Source organism: Saimiri boliviensis, chromosome 9 (genome assembly GCF_048565385.1).
Source record: "Saimiri boliviensis isolate mSaiBol1 chromosome 9, mSaiBol1.pri, whole genome shotgun sequence".
NCBI lineage: Eukaryota > Metazoa > Chordata > Mammalia > Primates > Cebidae > Saimiri > Saimiri boliviensis.
The window spans coordinates 43,155,811-43,173,004 of NC_133457.1; the positions used below are offsets into that span (position 1 = coordinate 43,155,811).

Consider the following 17,194-nt stretch of genomic DNA (forward strand, 5'->3'; position numbering starts at 1 on the left):
GTTATAGAGCTGAAAAGGAAAATAGGCAAATCTACAGTTGTATTTGGAGAGCTTACCATTCCTGTCTCATCAGTTGATAGAATACGTAACAGAGAGTCAATATGTATAGAAGACCTGAGTATCACCACCAACATACTTAACCTAACTGATATTTATATAACACTCTACACAGTAACAGCAGAATCCACATTCTTTTCATGTGCAAATTAAATGTTCACCAAGACAGACCATATTCTGAATCATAATACAAACCTTAACAAATTTAAAATAATCAATTAATACAAAATATTTTGTCTACCCATGACAGAATTAACTTAGAAATCAATAAAGAAAGATACTGGAAATTCTGTAAATATTCCATAATTAAACATGGCACTTCTAAATAACCAGTGAGTCACAGAGCAAGTCACAAAGAAGTCAGAAAATAGTTTTTACTGAATGAGTATGAATACATAACATAAAATGCATGTAAAGTTTCCAAAGTAGTGCTTAGAGGGAAAATCATAACATAAAAATCTTCATATTTTTCTTATATTAGAAAAACGTTCACAAATTAATGATCTAAGCTTTCACTTTAAGAAACTAAAAAAGGGCAAATTAAACCTGACATGAGGAGAAGAAAGGGAATATGAAAAAAGCAGAAATCAATGAAATTTAAGAGAAATATAATGAAAAAAATCATCACTAAAACTAATGAACCTCTAATAAAAAAGATAAAAGAAAAAGGAGTCAAGATACAAATTACTACTATAAAATGAAAGAAGGTTGATAAGAACTAACATCACTTCAAATACTACATTTAAAGAGTAAAAAAACCAAACTGGGGAATGCTGGGAAGATGGCCGCCTAAGAACAGCTCAGGACTTCAGCTCCCAGTGAAAGTGCAGAGGGTGAGTGAACGCCGCATTTCCAGACGAACTCTTATTGCCCACAGACCAGGAGATACCCAGGCAGAGGGGTCGCCAGTGTCGCAGTCCCAGCCGGTGTGGCTGTTTTGGCCCCTGTGGGGCTGATTCTGCCCGCGCGGCTGCTGTGACCACTCCCTGTTGCTGCGGTTCTCCATACAAAAGCCACTGGTCTGGGAGCCCTCTTAGCTGGCGAGCAGAGCCCTGAGACGGCAGAGTTGGCCATTCATCTGAAATAGCGAGTCAGGCCAGGAGATTCCTAGGCAAAAAATCCGCCAGGAGCTGGCGCCGCAGTTCGAGCCAACTCCGTGAGTCGCAGTACGGGAGATCCCGGCGCCTCTTCAACAAGCGACCGGAACTCGGGGTCGTTCAACTTAAAAGAAAAGACTGAGTCAGGGAGCCAGGTGATCAGGCTCGGTTGGTCCCAGCCTTCCACCCCCAACAACAACGAAAACAAAAACAGTAATTGGAAACCCTCTGGGTTGAGCCCTTCAAACCAAGCACAGCTGAACCGGGACGGTCCGGCTCGGTGGGGGAGGGGCTTCCGCCATTACTGAGACTCTCCACCGCTACGGAGGCAGGCCCCCGTTGCCAAGGCAACCCACCGTTGCCGAGGCAACCTGCCACAACAGAGAGAGTCCTCCATAACAGAGGCGGGGCCACCGTTGCCGAGACAGTTCTAACTACGCCCATATAAAAAGGACTACAGGGAAGAGCTCAGGGCAGCTGGGCGGAGCCCACAACAGCTCAGCAAAGCCCCTGCGGGCAGGCAGTGGCTAGGCGTGCGGCTAGCTGGGCGGGTCAGACCTGAAAGAAAAATCAAAAAAGGCAGTAGTGCAACGGAAACTCATAAAGCTCCAACTCCCTGGGACAGAGACAGACAACAGGTGGATAAACCCACAAAAATGGGAAGAAACCAGCGTAAAAAGGATGAAATCTCCCGAAACCAGAACATCTCTCCTCCTAAAAGGGATCACAACTCCTCACCAGCAAGGGAACCAGACTGGATGGAGAAGGAGAGTGATGAAATGACAGAATCAGACTTCAGAAGGTGGGTAGTAAGAAACTACAGCGAGCTAAAAGAACATGTTCTAACCACACGCAAAGAAAATAGGAACCTTGAAAAAAGATTGGACGAACTGCTGACGAGAATGGACAGCATAGAGAGGAGTATAAGTGAATTGATGGAGCTGAAAAATGCAACACGAGAACTTCGTGAAGCATGCACAAGCTTCAACAGCCGAATTGACCAAGCAGAAGAAAGGATATCAGAGGTTGAAGATCAACTCAATAAAATTAAAAGAGAAGGCAAGAACAGAGAAAAAAGTGCAAAAAGGAATGAACAAAATCTTCAAGAAATGTGGGACTATGTGAAAAGACCTAATCTACATCTGATAGGTGTACCTGAATGTGATGAAGAGAATGAATCCAAGCTGGAAAATACTCTTCAGGATATTATCCGGGAAAACTTCCCCAACCTAGCAAGGCAGACCAATATTCAAATCCAGGAAATACAGAGAACACCACAAAGATATTCCGCAAGAAGAGCAACCCCAAGGCACATAATCGTCAGATTCACCAAGGTTGAAATGAAAGAGAAAATGCTAAGGGTAGCCAGAGAGAAAGGTCGGGTTACCCACAAAGGGAAGCCTATTAGACTCATAGCAGATCTCTCAGCAGAAACCCTACAAGCCAGAAGAGATTCGGGGCCAATATTCAACATCCTTAAAGAAATGAACTTTCAACCCAGAATCTCCTATCCAGCCAAACTAAGCTTCATAAGCGAAGGAAAAATAAAATCCTTTGTGAACAAGCAAGCGCTCAGAGATTTCATCACCACCAAACCTGCTCTACAAGAACTCCTGAAAGAGGCTCTACACTTATAAAGGAACAACCAGTACCAGCCACTCCAAAAACACACCAAATGGTAAAAGAGCATCAACACAATCAAGAAGCTGCATCAACTAACCAACAAAACAGCCAGGTAGCATCAAAATGACAGTATCAAAATCACACATAACAATACTATCCCTAAATGTCAATGGACTAAATGCCCCAATCAAAAGACACAGACTGGCAAACTGGATAAAAAGCCAAAACCCATCAGTGTGCTGTATCCAGGAAACCCATCTTACATGCAAGGATACACAAAGGCTCAAAATAAAGGGATGGAGGAAGATCTACCAAGCAAATGGAGAGCAAAAAAAGGCAGGAGTTGCAATTCTCATCTCTGATAAAATAGACTTTAAAGCAACAAAGATCAAAAGAGACAAAGAAGGACATTACATAATGGTAAAAGGATCACTGCAACAAGGAGAGCTAACAATCCTAAATATATACGCACCCAATACAGGAGCACCCAGATACATAAGGCAAGTTCTTAATGACTTACAAAGAGACTTAGACTCCCACACAATAATAGTGGGAGACTTTAACACCCCACTGTCAATATTAGACAGATCATCCAGACAGAAAATCAACAAGGATATCCAGGACCTGAATACAGACCTGGAACAAGCAAACCTAATAGACATTTACAGAACTCTCCACCCCAAATCCACAGAATATACATTCTTCTCAGCACCACATCACACCTACTCTAAAATTGACCACATAATTGGCAATAAATCACTCCTCAGCAAATGCAAAAGAACAGAAATCATAACAAACAGTCTCTCAGACCACAATGCAATCGAGTTAGAAGTCAGAATGCAGAAACTAACTCAGAATCACACAGCTTCATGGAAACTGAACAACTTGCTCTTGAATGTTGACTGGATAAACAATGAAATGAAGGCAGAAATAAAGATGTTCTTCGAAACCAATGAGAACGAAGACACAACATACCAGAATCTCTGGGACACATTTAAAGCAGTCTCTAGAGGAAAATATATAGCAATGAGTGCCCACATGAGAAGAAAGGAGAGGTCGAAAATTGACACCCTATCATCAAAATTGAAAGAGCTAGAGGAGCAAGATCAAAAAAACTCAAAACCTAGCAGAAGACAGGAAATATCTAAGATCAGAGCAGAACTGAAGCAAATAGAGACACAAAAAACTCTTCAAAAAATCAATAAATCCAGGAGCTGGTTTTTTGAAAAGATCAACAAAATAGACAGACCACTAGCCAGATTAATAAAAAAGAAAAGCGAGAATAACCAAATTGATGCAATAAAAAACGATAAAGGGGATATCACCACAGATTCCACAGAAATCCAAACCATCATCAGAGATTATTACAAACAACTCTATGCACATAAACTAGTAAACCTGGAAGAAATGGATAAATTCCTGGACACCTGCAACCTCCCAAGCCTAAACCTGGAAGAAGCCGAAACCCTGAATAGACCAATAACATGGTCTGAAGTCGAGGCAGCAATAAAGAGCCTACCACCCAAAAAAAGCCCAGGTCCAGATGGGTTCACAGTGGAATTCTACCAGACATACAAAGAGGAGCTGATACCATTCCTTCTGAAACTATTCCAGACAATCCAAAAAGAGGGAATCCTTCCCAAATCATTTTACGAGACAAACATCATCCTGATACCAAAACCCGGCAGAGACTCAACAAGAAAAGAAAATTTCAGGCCAATATCCATGATGAACATAGATGCAAAAATCTTCAATAAAATACTGGCAAACCGATTGCAACAGCATATCAAAAAGCTCATCCACCATGATCAAGTAGGATTCATCCCGGGGATGCAAGGCTGGTTCAACATACGCAAGTCCATAAATGTAATTCACCGCATAAACAGAACCAAAGACAAGAACCACATGATTATCTCAATTGATGCAGAAAAGGCTTTTGACAAAATTCAACAACCCTTTATGCTAAAAACCCTCAATAAACTAGGTATTGATGGAACGTATCTCAAAACAATAAAAGCTATTTACGACAAACCAACAGCCAATATCATACTGAATGGGCAAAAACTGGAAGCATTCCCTTTGAAATCTGGCACTAGACAAGGATGCCCTCTCTCACCACTCCTATTCAATATAGTACTGGAAGTTCTAGCCAGAGCAATCAGGCAAGAAAAAGAAATAAAGGGTATTCAAATTGGAAAGGAGGAAATCAAATTGTCTCTATTTGCAGATGACATGATTGTATATCTGGAAGACCCCATCATCTCAGCCCAAAATCTCCTGAAACTGATAAACAACTTCAGCAAAGTCTCAGGATACAAAATCAACGTGCAAAAATCACAAGCATTCCTGTACACCAGTAATAGACTTTAAGAGAGCCAAATCAAGAACGAACTGCCATTCACAATTGCTACAAAGAGAATAAAGTACCTAGGAATACAACTAACAAGGAACGTAAAGGACCTCTTCAAGGAGAACTACAAGCCATTGCTCAATGAAATAAGAGAGGATACAAACAGATGGAGAAACATTCCATGTTCATGGTTAGGAAGAATCAACATTGTGAAAATGGCCATACTGCCCAAAGTAATTTACAGATTCAACGCTATTCCCATCAAGCTACCAATGACCTTCTTCACAGAACTGGAAAAAAACACCTTAAACTTCATATGGAACCAAAAGAGAGCCCGCATAGCCAAGTCAATTCTAAGCAAAAAGAACAAAGCAGGAGGCATCACACTACCGGACTTCAAACTATACTACAAGGCTACAGTAATCAAAACAGCATGGTACTGGTACCAAAACAGAGATATAGACCAATGGAACAGAACAGAGGCCTCACAGGAAATACAACATACCCACAACCATCTGATCTTCGACAAGCCTGACAAAAACAAGCAATGGGGAAAGGACTCCCTGTTTAATAAATGGTGTTGGGAAAACTGGCTAGCCATGTGCAGAAAGCAGAAACAGGACCCCTTCCTGACACCTTACACTAAACTTAACTCCAGATGGATTAAAGACTTAAACATCAGACCTAACACCATAAAAACCTTAGAGGAAAATCTAGGCAAAACCATTCAGGACATAGGTGTAGGCAAGGACTTCATGACCAAAACGCCAAAAGCAATGGCAACAAAAGCCAAAATAGACAAATGGGACCTAATCAAACTCCACAGCTTCTGCACGGCAAAAAAAAAAACAGTCAGTAGAGTGAATCGGCAACCAACAGAATGGGAAAAAATTTTTGCAGCCTACCCATCTGACAAGGGGCTGATATCCAGAATTTACAAAGAACTAAAGCAGATCTACAAGAAAAAAACAAACAAGCCCATTCAAAAATGGGCAAAGGACATGAACAGATACTTTACAAAAGAAGACATACAGGAGGCCAACAAACATATGAAAAAATGCTCATCATCCCTGGTCATCAGAGAAATGCAAATCAAAACCACATTGAGATACCATCTCACACCAGTTAGAATGGCGATCATTAAAAAATCGGGAAACAACAGATGCTGGAGAGGATGTGGAGAAATAGGAACACTTCTACACTGTTGGTGGGAATGTAAATTAGTTCAACCATTGTGGAAGACAGTGTGGCGATTCCTCAAGGACCTAAAAATAGAAATCCCATTTGACCCAGCAATCCCATTACTGGGTATATATCCAAAGGATTATAAATCATTCTACTACAAGGACACGTGCACACGAATGTGCATTGCAGCACTGTTTACAATAGCAAAGACCTGGAACCAACCCAAATGCCCAACGATGATAGACTGGATAGGGAAAATGTGGTACATATACACCATGGAATATTACGCAGCCATCAAAAACGATGAGTTCACGTCCTTTGTAGGGACATGGATGAACCTGGAAACCATCATTCTCAGCAAACTGACACAAGAGCAGAAAATCAAACACCGTATATTCTCACTCATAGGCGGGTGTTGAACAATGAGAACACAAGGACACAGGGAAGGGAGCACTACACACTGGGGTCCGTTGGGGGGAAATGGGGGAGGGGCGGGAGGTGGAAAGTGGGAAGAGATAGCATGGGGAGAAATGACAGATACAGGTGAGGGGACGGAAGGCAGCAAAGCACACTGCCATGTGTGTACCTATGCAACAATCTTGCATGTTCATCACATGTACCCCGAAACCTAAAATGCAACAAAATAAAATAAAATAAAATTAAAAAAAAAAAAAAAAAAAAAAAAACCAAACTGATAGCCTTAAGTTAAATAACATAGATCAGGGACTGATACACTTTTTCTGTAAAGCTCCAGATATTACTATCTGGGCCAGCTCCAGATATTATAGGCCTTGTGGGCCACACACTGTCTCTATCATATATTCTTATTTTATAATTTCTTTACAAAGTAATATCATTCTTAGCTTACAGACCATACAAAACAAGCTACATTCCACATTAGGCATAGGTATATTTTGCTAACCCCTGATATAGATGAAATGTACGAATTCTTTGAATGTACACACAACCAAAAGTCACTCAAAAATAAATAGATTACTTGAATAATCCTATATCTATTAGATCAATTAAATTTATAATTGAAACACTGCAACCAAGAAAACTTTCAGACCCCAATAGCTTCACTGCCAATATCCTACCAGATATTTAAGGATGAGTTAATACAATTTTCTTTACCAATTATTCCAGAAATTAGTAAAGAACTGAACAATTCAATTCCTACCTTATTCTATGAAATCAGCATTACCCTGAGACCAAAATCTGACAAAGGCACTATAAGAAAACTGTAGACCAACAACACTCTTGAACATAGACACAAAAATCCTCAATGAAATACATGCACATTAAATTCAGTATCCATCATAATGAAGTAAAATTTATCATATAAATAAAATGTTTGGTTTTACATCTCAATATCAGTATAATTCACCATATCAGTAGAATAAAGAAGAAAATCCATATGATTATCTAAATAATTATAGAAAAAGCATTTGAAAAATTCAATATTCATTCATGATAAAAAGTCTAAGCACATCGAAAATAAAAGGAAGCTTCCACAACCTGATAGAGAGCATCTACAAAAAACTATCATCATATTTAATGATGACAGACTGACTTCTTTCTCATTAAGAATGGGAATAAAGGAAGGATAGTCACTTCCAATACTCCTATTTCAGATAAAGAGATGAAAACTATATAGCTAGAAAAAAAAAAACCTCATATTTGCAGATGGCATGACTGTCTGTGTAGAAAATCCCAAAGTTTCTACTAAGAAGCTACTATGATTAATAGGTGAGTAAGGTCATAGGATACAAAGTCAGTATGTAAAAATGAACTGTATTTCTATATATTAGCAATAAGCAGTTGGAAATAAAAATTTTTTAAAATCATGTTTTACAATTGTACAAACAGACATAAAATACAGGCAATATCTATGCTGAAAAGTACAAAACTTTACTAAGAAATTTAAAAAGACATGAATGAATGGGGATGTATATAATTTTTATAAATTGTAAAACTCAATATTATTAAAAAGTCAGTTCAATCCTAAATTGTATGCCATCCTAATCAAATTATCAGCAGGAGTTTTGGTAGGAATTAATAAGCTAATTTGAAAATATATGTGGAAAGCCAATCTAGAATGGCCAAAACAATTTTGGAAAAGAAGAACAAAATTGGAGCTCTTAATATTATTTTGTTTCAAGCCTTATTATAAAGTTCTAATTATCCAAAAAGGGTGACGCTGGTGAAAGCATAGAAACACAGACCAATAAAACAGAACAGACAGTCCAGAAATGACCCCATGCATCATATAGTCAACTGATTTTTTGAACAAGGTCCAAAGGCAATTCAGTGCATAAAAGTTAATTTTTCAACAAATGGTGCTAGAATAATTTGATATCAATATGCAAAAAAGTCAATCTACACCTTGAATTCCATACAAAATTTAACTTAATGCAGATTACATGCCTAAATGTAAGAATTAAAACTCTAAACTTCTAGAAGGAAACATAAAATATTTTGTAACTTGAGTTAGACAAGGATTACTTACATATGATACAAAAAGCATAATGTGTAAAACAAAGACTCTGATAAATTAGTCTTCACTAAAAATAAAAAGGTTTTGCCTTTCAAAAATCACTGTTAAGAATATGAAAATGCAAGCCTTGAACTGGGAGAAAATATTAGCAAAACTTATAACTGGTAAAGAAGTTGTATTCAGGATATCTAAAGAACTCTCAAAACTAAACAAAAAGGAAACAAACTAATAAAGATGAACGTAAGATTTGAACACATATTTTGCCAAAACTTTAGGAGCCTGGGGCAGGAGGATCGTTTGAGCCTATGAGCTTAAAACCAGCCTAGGCAACATGGTGAGACCCTGTCCTGCCCTCCCTCCTGCCAGAAAAGATACATTAATGGCAAATAAGCATATAAAAAGGTGCTGAAAAGAATTAATTATTAGGGAAATGCAAATTAAACCTACAATGAGATGCCATTACATACCTATTAGAATGGCTAAATTTATTTTTTTTAATTGGCTGTGAGATTCTCCTAAGTTGCTGATGCTGGGAAATGAATATGGCATTTTCCTATAAAATTAAATATACATTTGCCTTATGACCCAGAAATTACACACACACACACATGCACACAAACACCACACACACACACACACACATATACACACACACACACATACACACACACATAAACACACCTGTGGACAAACATTTAGAGGGTATGTAGAGGATATTATTCTAAAAAACTGAAAACAAGCCAAATGTCCTTCAACTATTGGATGAATAAGCAAGCTATGGTTTGTCTATATAATGAGTGTATCCAGAAATAAAAAGTAGTGAACTAGTGACACATGCAATAAAATGGATAAATCTCAAAAGCATTATTCTAAGTAAAAGAAACAAGACTAAAAAAACTACATTCTGTATGATTCCATTTATATGATGTCATACAGCATATGATGAAAGAGCAAACAGAGAGACAAAATAAATCAGTAGCTGCTAGAAGGCCAGGATTTTGCAGTGACTGACTACATGAAACATGATGGACATTTTTGGAGTGATTACATGTTCCATATATTGATGGTGATTGTGGTTACATGACCAAAACCAACTACATCAAAATGTTCTCTGTGTTAGCCCTTCTGACTATACTTCATAGAATCATAGTGTGATACATTAACGGAAATGGCTGATTTCACAGGGTATTCCCCAGCATAAAACTTCGGTTTATGTTGATGGAACATCTTTCTCATAGTTGGCTTTTTTTTAACACCAATCTAGATAAGAAATCCCTTTGGCAAGAGCTCTACATTTATATCAGATCAGAATGTTTGATGACACATTCTCTGGAGAATTACAGAACTGGGGCTTCCTTATTACGTAATAAACAATAAACCCTTGAAGTTCTAAGTATCTAATGTTTTTTAGGTATCGTATATTTCTTTTTCTGATAGTCTTCAAAATATCCTTTTCAACTTAGGAAAGCGAGGGACATATTACCATTTAACATATGTAAAAGCTCAACCAGGATTGGGGGTGGTTCCTTACTTGTTTCTAAAACCCAGTTAAGGAAAATGAGTAAATTAAGAAGAAAGAATGATGGAGACTTGATTCTATTGCAAAACCACTAGTAAAGATCAGCCTCATGTACATGGTAGGGGTCAATAGAAAACCACCACTTTTCACCCAAAGCAATTTGTTTTTGAACAGCCTCATTAATTTTATCTTCTGAAAAGAATTTGGCCATCAAATTTATATCAAATACCAGAAAGCTGTCTTTTAGTTTTGAAAGGTGTCTGAGTCACTTAAGAATCACAGGGTTCTCTGCTTGAGGAAGAGCTACTTTGGTGTTGAAAGATGTCTGAGTCACTTAGGATATGTAGAGAGATGGCTCTTTGCCAGCACGTGGGTTATCTAACATCTGAGCGGCCCAAAGTTCATGTTGGCTGTTTGCATTAATCACCATAATTTGACTAACAAGCCTGAAGTGACAGCTCAGCATCAGCATGGCACTAGGGCCACAAACTGAACAAAGACAATAAGCAAAAAAGGTAGAGTGGTGAAACAGAAATCCCCCATTCCCCTCCATGGCAGTTGAGAATTTCCAAAATGTCAGTAAAGGCATCAACAATTCAAGCAAAAGAGATAGCGAGGGGGAAGCCCAGGCGGGAAGAGAACAATTCCAACTCCATGTTCTTCTATTCATGGTTTTACTTCTTCTTACAAATCTTAGCCAGTTTCTGACTTTGGGCTGTGGCATGTGAGGTGTAGCCATACATAGATCCCAGGTTAACTTGGTTTCATTTGCTATGCTGTTCAAGAATCCAGGCTGGGCCTATCTGATTTCAAACAGTCAGATTTTGCCATGTTTCCTTAAAAATATATAATCCTTCTATCTCCATGACCTGGGTAAATTAGAGTTTTATGCAATTTCATAAAAATAAGAATGAACATTTTATTTACAAGAAACAGAGTAAAGCTACATCCCTTACTACCACTACCACCCTCCTCCCCTGCCCACCACACACACACACACACACACACACACACACACACACACATACACACACACCCAAAGGCACAGAAATAAATGATCATTGAGTACAGATTACTTATTTCTTAAGTAATTTAAGTAAATTGATTGGCTTAATTCCTGGGCAGGACTTTAAACTTGCCAACAGTTTTTCAGCTCAACCTTGTCTCTTTCAGTTTGCCTGAAGTACATCACCTGCCAAATATTATGGCTGAATCTTTTAATGAAGCATGGCCTCTTTGCTTCTTCTGAGCGGTCAATCTTACCTACTGGTCATGTGATGGCACCCCTCCCTGAAATCAAGGAGCTTCTCCAAAGATTCTCTCCCATTTCCTGAACTGAGTGCCACAGAATACTATTTCCAAGGGATGTCATTTTGTGTTTAAAAAGAAAAAAAAGGTTTATGTGGTGAGATGAGATACGCAAATATTCATTGGTGAGGATCTGTTTTGAACATACTTAAGAAGCAGGGCCCCTCAGAACCTTTCATATGTGTGTGCGCCTTGTGAATCTCCACAAACAAATATGGCATACAAGATTTCCAGAACTTACTTGACAAAGGAGCTCATTAAATTCTCTCATCCACCTGTTGTTTCACAGGAGAGACTGCCTCCAGTTCTAAAAACCCAATGCTATCTTTCATCCTCCAGTCAGAATCCCACCACCAGCTCCTAGCTCATTTGCTGAACACGTATAGGTGGCACAACCAGATTCCAACCTCTCCTGCCTGACTTTACCATTGCCTCATCTCTCCAGGTGCTAGAGGTGGGTCTCATATATTACAGTTATGTTTTATGATTGCTTCACACATATAATAACATATAAAAAGAATGTGCTCTCACGTCACCCCTAGTTAATTCATAAACCAGGGGTATATAATGTTATCTCCCCTACCAGAGAGTCAGCATGTTCCCTTCTGCTCCCTCTTAACAAACTAAGTCTTTGAATCTGTTTTTTAGTGGGTAGCCATAACACATCATAAAAGATTCTAGATATTTAATGAGATAAAAATAGGCATGACTGTACTTTTCTTTCAAGCCATAGCTAGTCTTCTTGTTCATAAAATAAAGCCTTATTTAGTGGCTCATGCCTGTAATCCCAGCACTTTGGGATGCCAAGGCAGGTACATAGCTTGAGCTCAGGAGTTCAAGACCAGCCTGAGCAACATAGCAAGACCCTGTCACTATTAAAACAAAAACAAAAACAAAAACAAAAAAACAGAAAATTCCCCAAAACAACTTTATTTAAAAGGAAAACAGTTTCTTTTTACAACTATAAATCTAAAAAAAATCTTAACTTTTGATTTCTGAAAACAAGAAAATATAGTGATATACTTACTCCCTTTCAATTGCTATTTGAACATTATTTCAATTTTCTTTAAAAGTAAGAATAAATTCTATTTGGAGAAGCATTTATTTTGATTAAGTCAAAAATTCTGTACATATTTACCATGTGTGCATTTCTCTCTCTCTCTCTCTGTGTGTGTGTATGTGTGTGTGTGTGTGTGTGTGTCTGTATGTGTGTTAAGTGTGGGTTCCTAGCATTTGGAAGAAAACAAAGATTGCTGAGGGTGGGAGGAGGTGTCTCCTGTTTTCACAGAGATTTCAGTGCTTGAGTCATCCTTGTCATTTTTAAACTCAACTGCTCAAAACTGAGTCACAGGGGAGGGGTGAAGTGGGGTTTAAACTGAGTTTTGAAATAAATCTAACAAATGCAATAGGTAGTCACCCACAACGGTCACCCTGCGAGGCCACCTCACACATTGCTCACTTGTATCATTTACTGGTTCATTTCCATCACTCCCTAAAAAGAATGAGTTAGGCTGTGTTCATTTCCCAAACATTTCCTCTCCTCTTGGAAATGATGTGGTTACTAGCAAAACAACTCTAAATATTTGGACTTTTATAGCATACCACCAATCTATTCTGTGGTTTTCCGTATGGAACAACAGTTAACTTATTAAAACCCTTAGAATAATGCATTCATTATTCTTATATCTCATCACTATTGTGAGGAATAAATGAGTTGGTATTTGTAGGATAATCTGAGTAGGGCTTAACACAGAGTGTGTGTACTTAGTAAATGTAAATAATGAATGTCAGCTATTACTACTACTACCATCATTACTTCTACTACTACTGTTGCTATCAGTGCCTCATTCAATTTCAGAGTATTTCCTTGAAAATTAAACTTGTGAAGTGTGTTTTAGACCCCTGCTTCTTAAAAGTGTAGTTCACGTGGTCTGTAGACCAGCAGTGGCAGTATCATGAGGTAGCTTGTCAGAAATACAGAACCTTTCATCCCTTCCCATATCTACAGAACCAGAACTTGTGTTTTAACGAGATCTATGGGTTGTTTATGTGTACATTAATATCTGAAAAGCACTCAGACAGCAGAATATTCTGGCTAATGAGGAGATACGGTACATACAGATGATCAATTCTCAAAGATTTCAAACAAGAATACAACAAAAGAAACTTACTCTTTTAAATTTTGAGGGACACACCTGAGACATCAGAGGTCTGCTTAAATGCCCTGTATTCTCAGAACACCCCTTGCTAAGAAGGGAGAACTGAAAGAAGGAAGGTATGGTTATCACTAGCACTTATTAACTATTGGACATTTCATCTTGTATATTTCTTTGGAACCTGAAATATAACATGTTCAAAATAAAACTCATGGACTCTGTTAGGTTGGAATTTCCAGACACATGCTGAAATAAAGATTCCTGTGATAGTGATTTATTAGAAATGTTCCCAGAAAAATCTAGTAAGGAAGAGGAAAAGTGGAATTGGAAGAGAAAGAAGTTAAGTAAGGAACAAATGTTCAGCAAAGCCCATGGGGAAGAAGTAATTGTGATTCAGTCACTCAGGGCACTCTGAAGATAGTGTAAGTCCTAGCAACACCAAGTGTGGTCTATACATCAGCAGGTCAACATCACTAGAAAATTTGCTAGATGTGCAAAATCTCATACCCCACACTAGTTCTACCAAATTGATATATGCATTTTAATACAATCCTCCACATGAATCATAGTAATGTTAAAATTTGAAAAACACTGGCATATGTCAGTATATCACAGCTGCTAACCAGGAGCAAGGACCATGAAGTATTTATATTCCACTGCTGTGTCAGTCTTTGGTTAAAGACTGGTCCTAGGGTCCTTAATTTCCTTAGTAAATTCCCTGCCACTTTCTATCCTCTGCATGCAGGTAAAGGAATTTAAGCAGGGTGAGGTCAGCCCCTTACAAGTAGACCGAGGATCTGGCTGAACCAGGAGGTGGTATGCAGGGAACTGATCAAGACATCCCAGGAGACTAGAGGCAGAAAACAAACAAGACCTGCTAATCTCTGTTTACGTTTTTCCTCATTCTGCTCTTTCTCTCGTCTTTTCTAGTATATACATTATTTGTCATCCATAGAACTTTGAGATCACCTTTCCTCACTTTCCAAGACCAACAGGGGACCAGTCCTCTCAGGTCTACCTCTGCAAGCGTTCTCAAATCTGTCCTCTATTCTCGATCACCCTGCCACTGCCTAAGTTCAGAGCTTTGGTATCTCAGGCCATCACATTCCCTTTCTAACTGTCCTCAACCCCACACTGTGTCTGCCACCTGCACACATCTTGCAAGCTGAATATCCCCTGCTCTTCCATGCCTTTCCTAATTCTTCAAGGCAGAAATGGCCATTCTATTTTCCTATAGCAGTATTTCTGGTATATTCTTCAAGTGAAGCTGCTATGTTCTTCAAGTGAAACATTTGTCCTATTATTGCTATTTTTAGTCATTATAAGATCTGTCTATCCGGATGGATTCTGAACTGCTTGAAGATAAGGTCATAGCACTTTCTGTGCTTAGCACATAGTAGGTGCTTGATGAATGCATATTAAATAATGAAGTTATCAATTCAAAAGTATTTTTCAGGTACTTGAGCCTATGGTCAGGTGCTTTGAATCTAAACACATTTAATAAATTTCTCAAGGATGCAAATGCTGCATGAAATGAAAAAAAAATGAATGAGAGATGTTATGAATAACCCTTTCAAGCTATACAATAGATGACACCTCACTCATTTGTCACTTAGCAGATTCTCTCGGCTGCTTTGGAAAAAATTAACTGTAATATTTAATGCAAACAGTTTTCTCAAGAATTGGTCACACACATTTAACAAAAGCACACAACAGCTACGGTCAATCACTGTTTATTATTTTAGCCATTAGTCACTAATTTTCATATCCATTGCAGAATTGAAACTGTTTTCCAAATACAAGTCTTGAGAATAAATGCTGTTTACTTTTACTAATATCATTCCAGAACAAATGCAACATTTGTAACCTGAGTAATTAGTATCCAGTCTGCTCTTTCTAAATTGTGAGCATCTCCCCCCTCGTTCTTGCTAGTGCACTCTCTCTCTCTCTCTCTCTCTCTCTAGTTTAATTAATGCTAATGCATACTGCCCTACAAGAATTTGCAAGCTGTACTGAGAAATAATGCAGTGTTAGTTTTGTAATTTAGTGCACAGAGCACATTTGTGCAAAAGCTTTGTAAACTGGGCCTGTGGTCAAAAGGAGCAATTAGCACTTTGTTAGTATGCAATGATGTACTAATCTGTGCAGTCCCCAAAAGCAATTGTCTATTCCATTTTGCCCTCATGTGCAAATTTTTTCCAGTGTATACAGCACTACTCCAAAAATAACACATTGCCTGCCTGGTGCTATAAACTGGATTCATGATGATGAAGACATATCAATTAGAAAATATCTGCTGGGGGAAAATGTACATGAGTTTGGTCCTACAATTTTTAGCAAAATGAGGAAGTTGGTGCATAGCCTTTGAAAGGAGCTATAGTTTTCTGTTCCTCACTCAAATTGGACAAATGAAATTGTCTTCATCTTCATAAAAAGACTATAAGGTAGGCATTTGGTAGGAAAACAAGATCTCAAACCAGAATAGTTAAACCCAGAATTACATGGATGTCAATTTCATTAACACAGCAGGACTGATTTGCATTTAAACAGATGCCATCCGTTCCTTTATTTAAATGGCATGTAAGAAACGCATTCTTTGAACTTCTCAAGTTCTTAATAAAGCACATGATTATGTCAGTGGAATAATAAAAACAAAAATGATACCTTGCATTTTTAGAATGAGTCGCAGTTTTCCTAAGGCATTTCAGGTACATCAGCTCATTTGAGTCTCACCACACATCTGTGGGTCGGCATTATCATCGCCACTTTGCTGATGTGGAAACGTGGGTTCAGAGAGGTTGAGTGACTTGTATAAATCACCCAGGAGGCAGTATTGTATAGTAATTCAAAGCATGAGCTTTGAGGCCAGGGTACCTGAAGGCAAATGTTCACTCTGCTTCTGTCTGGCATGTGACTTTGGCTTTACCTTTATGCACATGTTTCCTCAATCTGTAAAACGGTGATGATAATTATACAGTAGGTCCTCATTTAACATCATCTATAGGTTCTTCAAAACTGTGACTTTAAGTGAAATGACATGTACCAAAAAAAATCTTACCAGAGGCTAACTGATATAAACAAGAGTTCCTATAGCATATTTCAGGTCAGAAACACATTACCAAACTTCTAACTAAAGATAAAAACACTTCTAATATATATATTTAATTTTATTTTACTTTAAGTTCTGGGATACATGTGCAGAACGTGCAGGTTTTTTACATAATTATACATGTGCCATGGTGGTTTGCTGCACCCATCAATCCATCATCTAGAAAAACACTTCTAATATTGAATATTGAGATAAATGTGAGATACACATACATTTAAGAAAGATTAATAAAAATGGATAAGATGATTATTTGCCCAATTATTACAGTTCAGGGTCATGGGCAGCTGGAGCCT

At 38.1% G+C, this 17,194-nt stretch overlaps 1 long non-coding RNA gene across 2 annotated transcripts in view; it reads right to left on the minus strand.

The window, feature by feature from the left end:
* LOC141585630 (uncharacterized) overlaps positions 1–17,194 on the minus strand; it is a 436,560-nt gene that overhangs the window by 240,197 nt on the left and 179,169 nt on the right. The window lies entirely within an intron of this gene.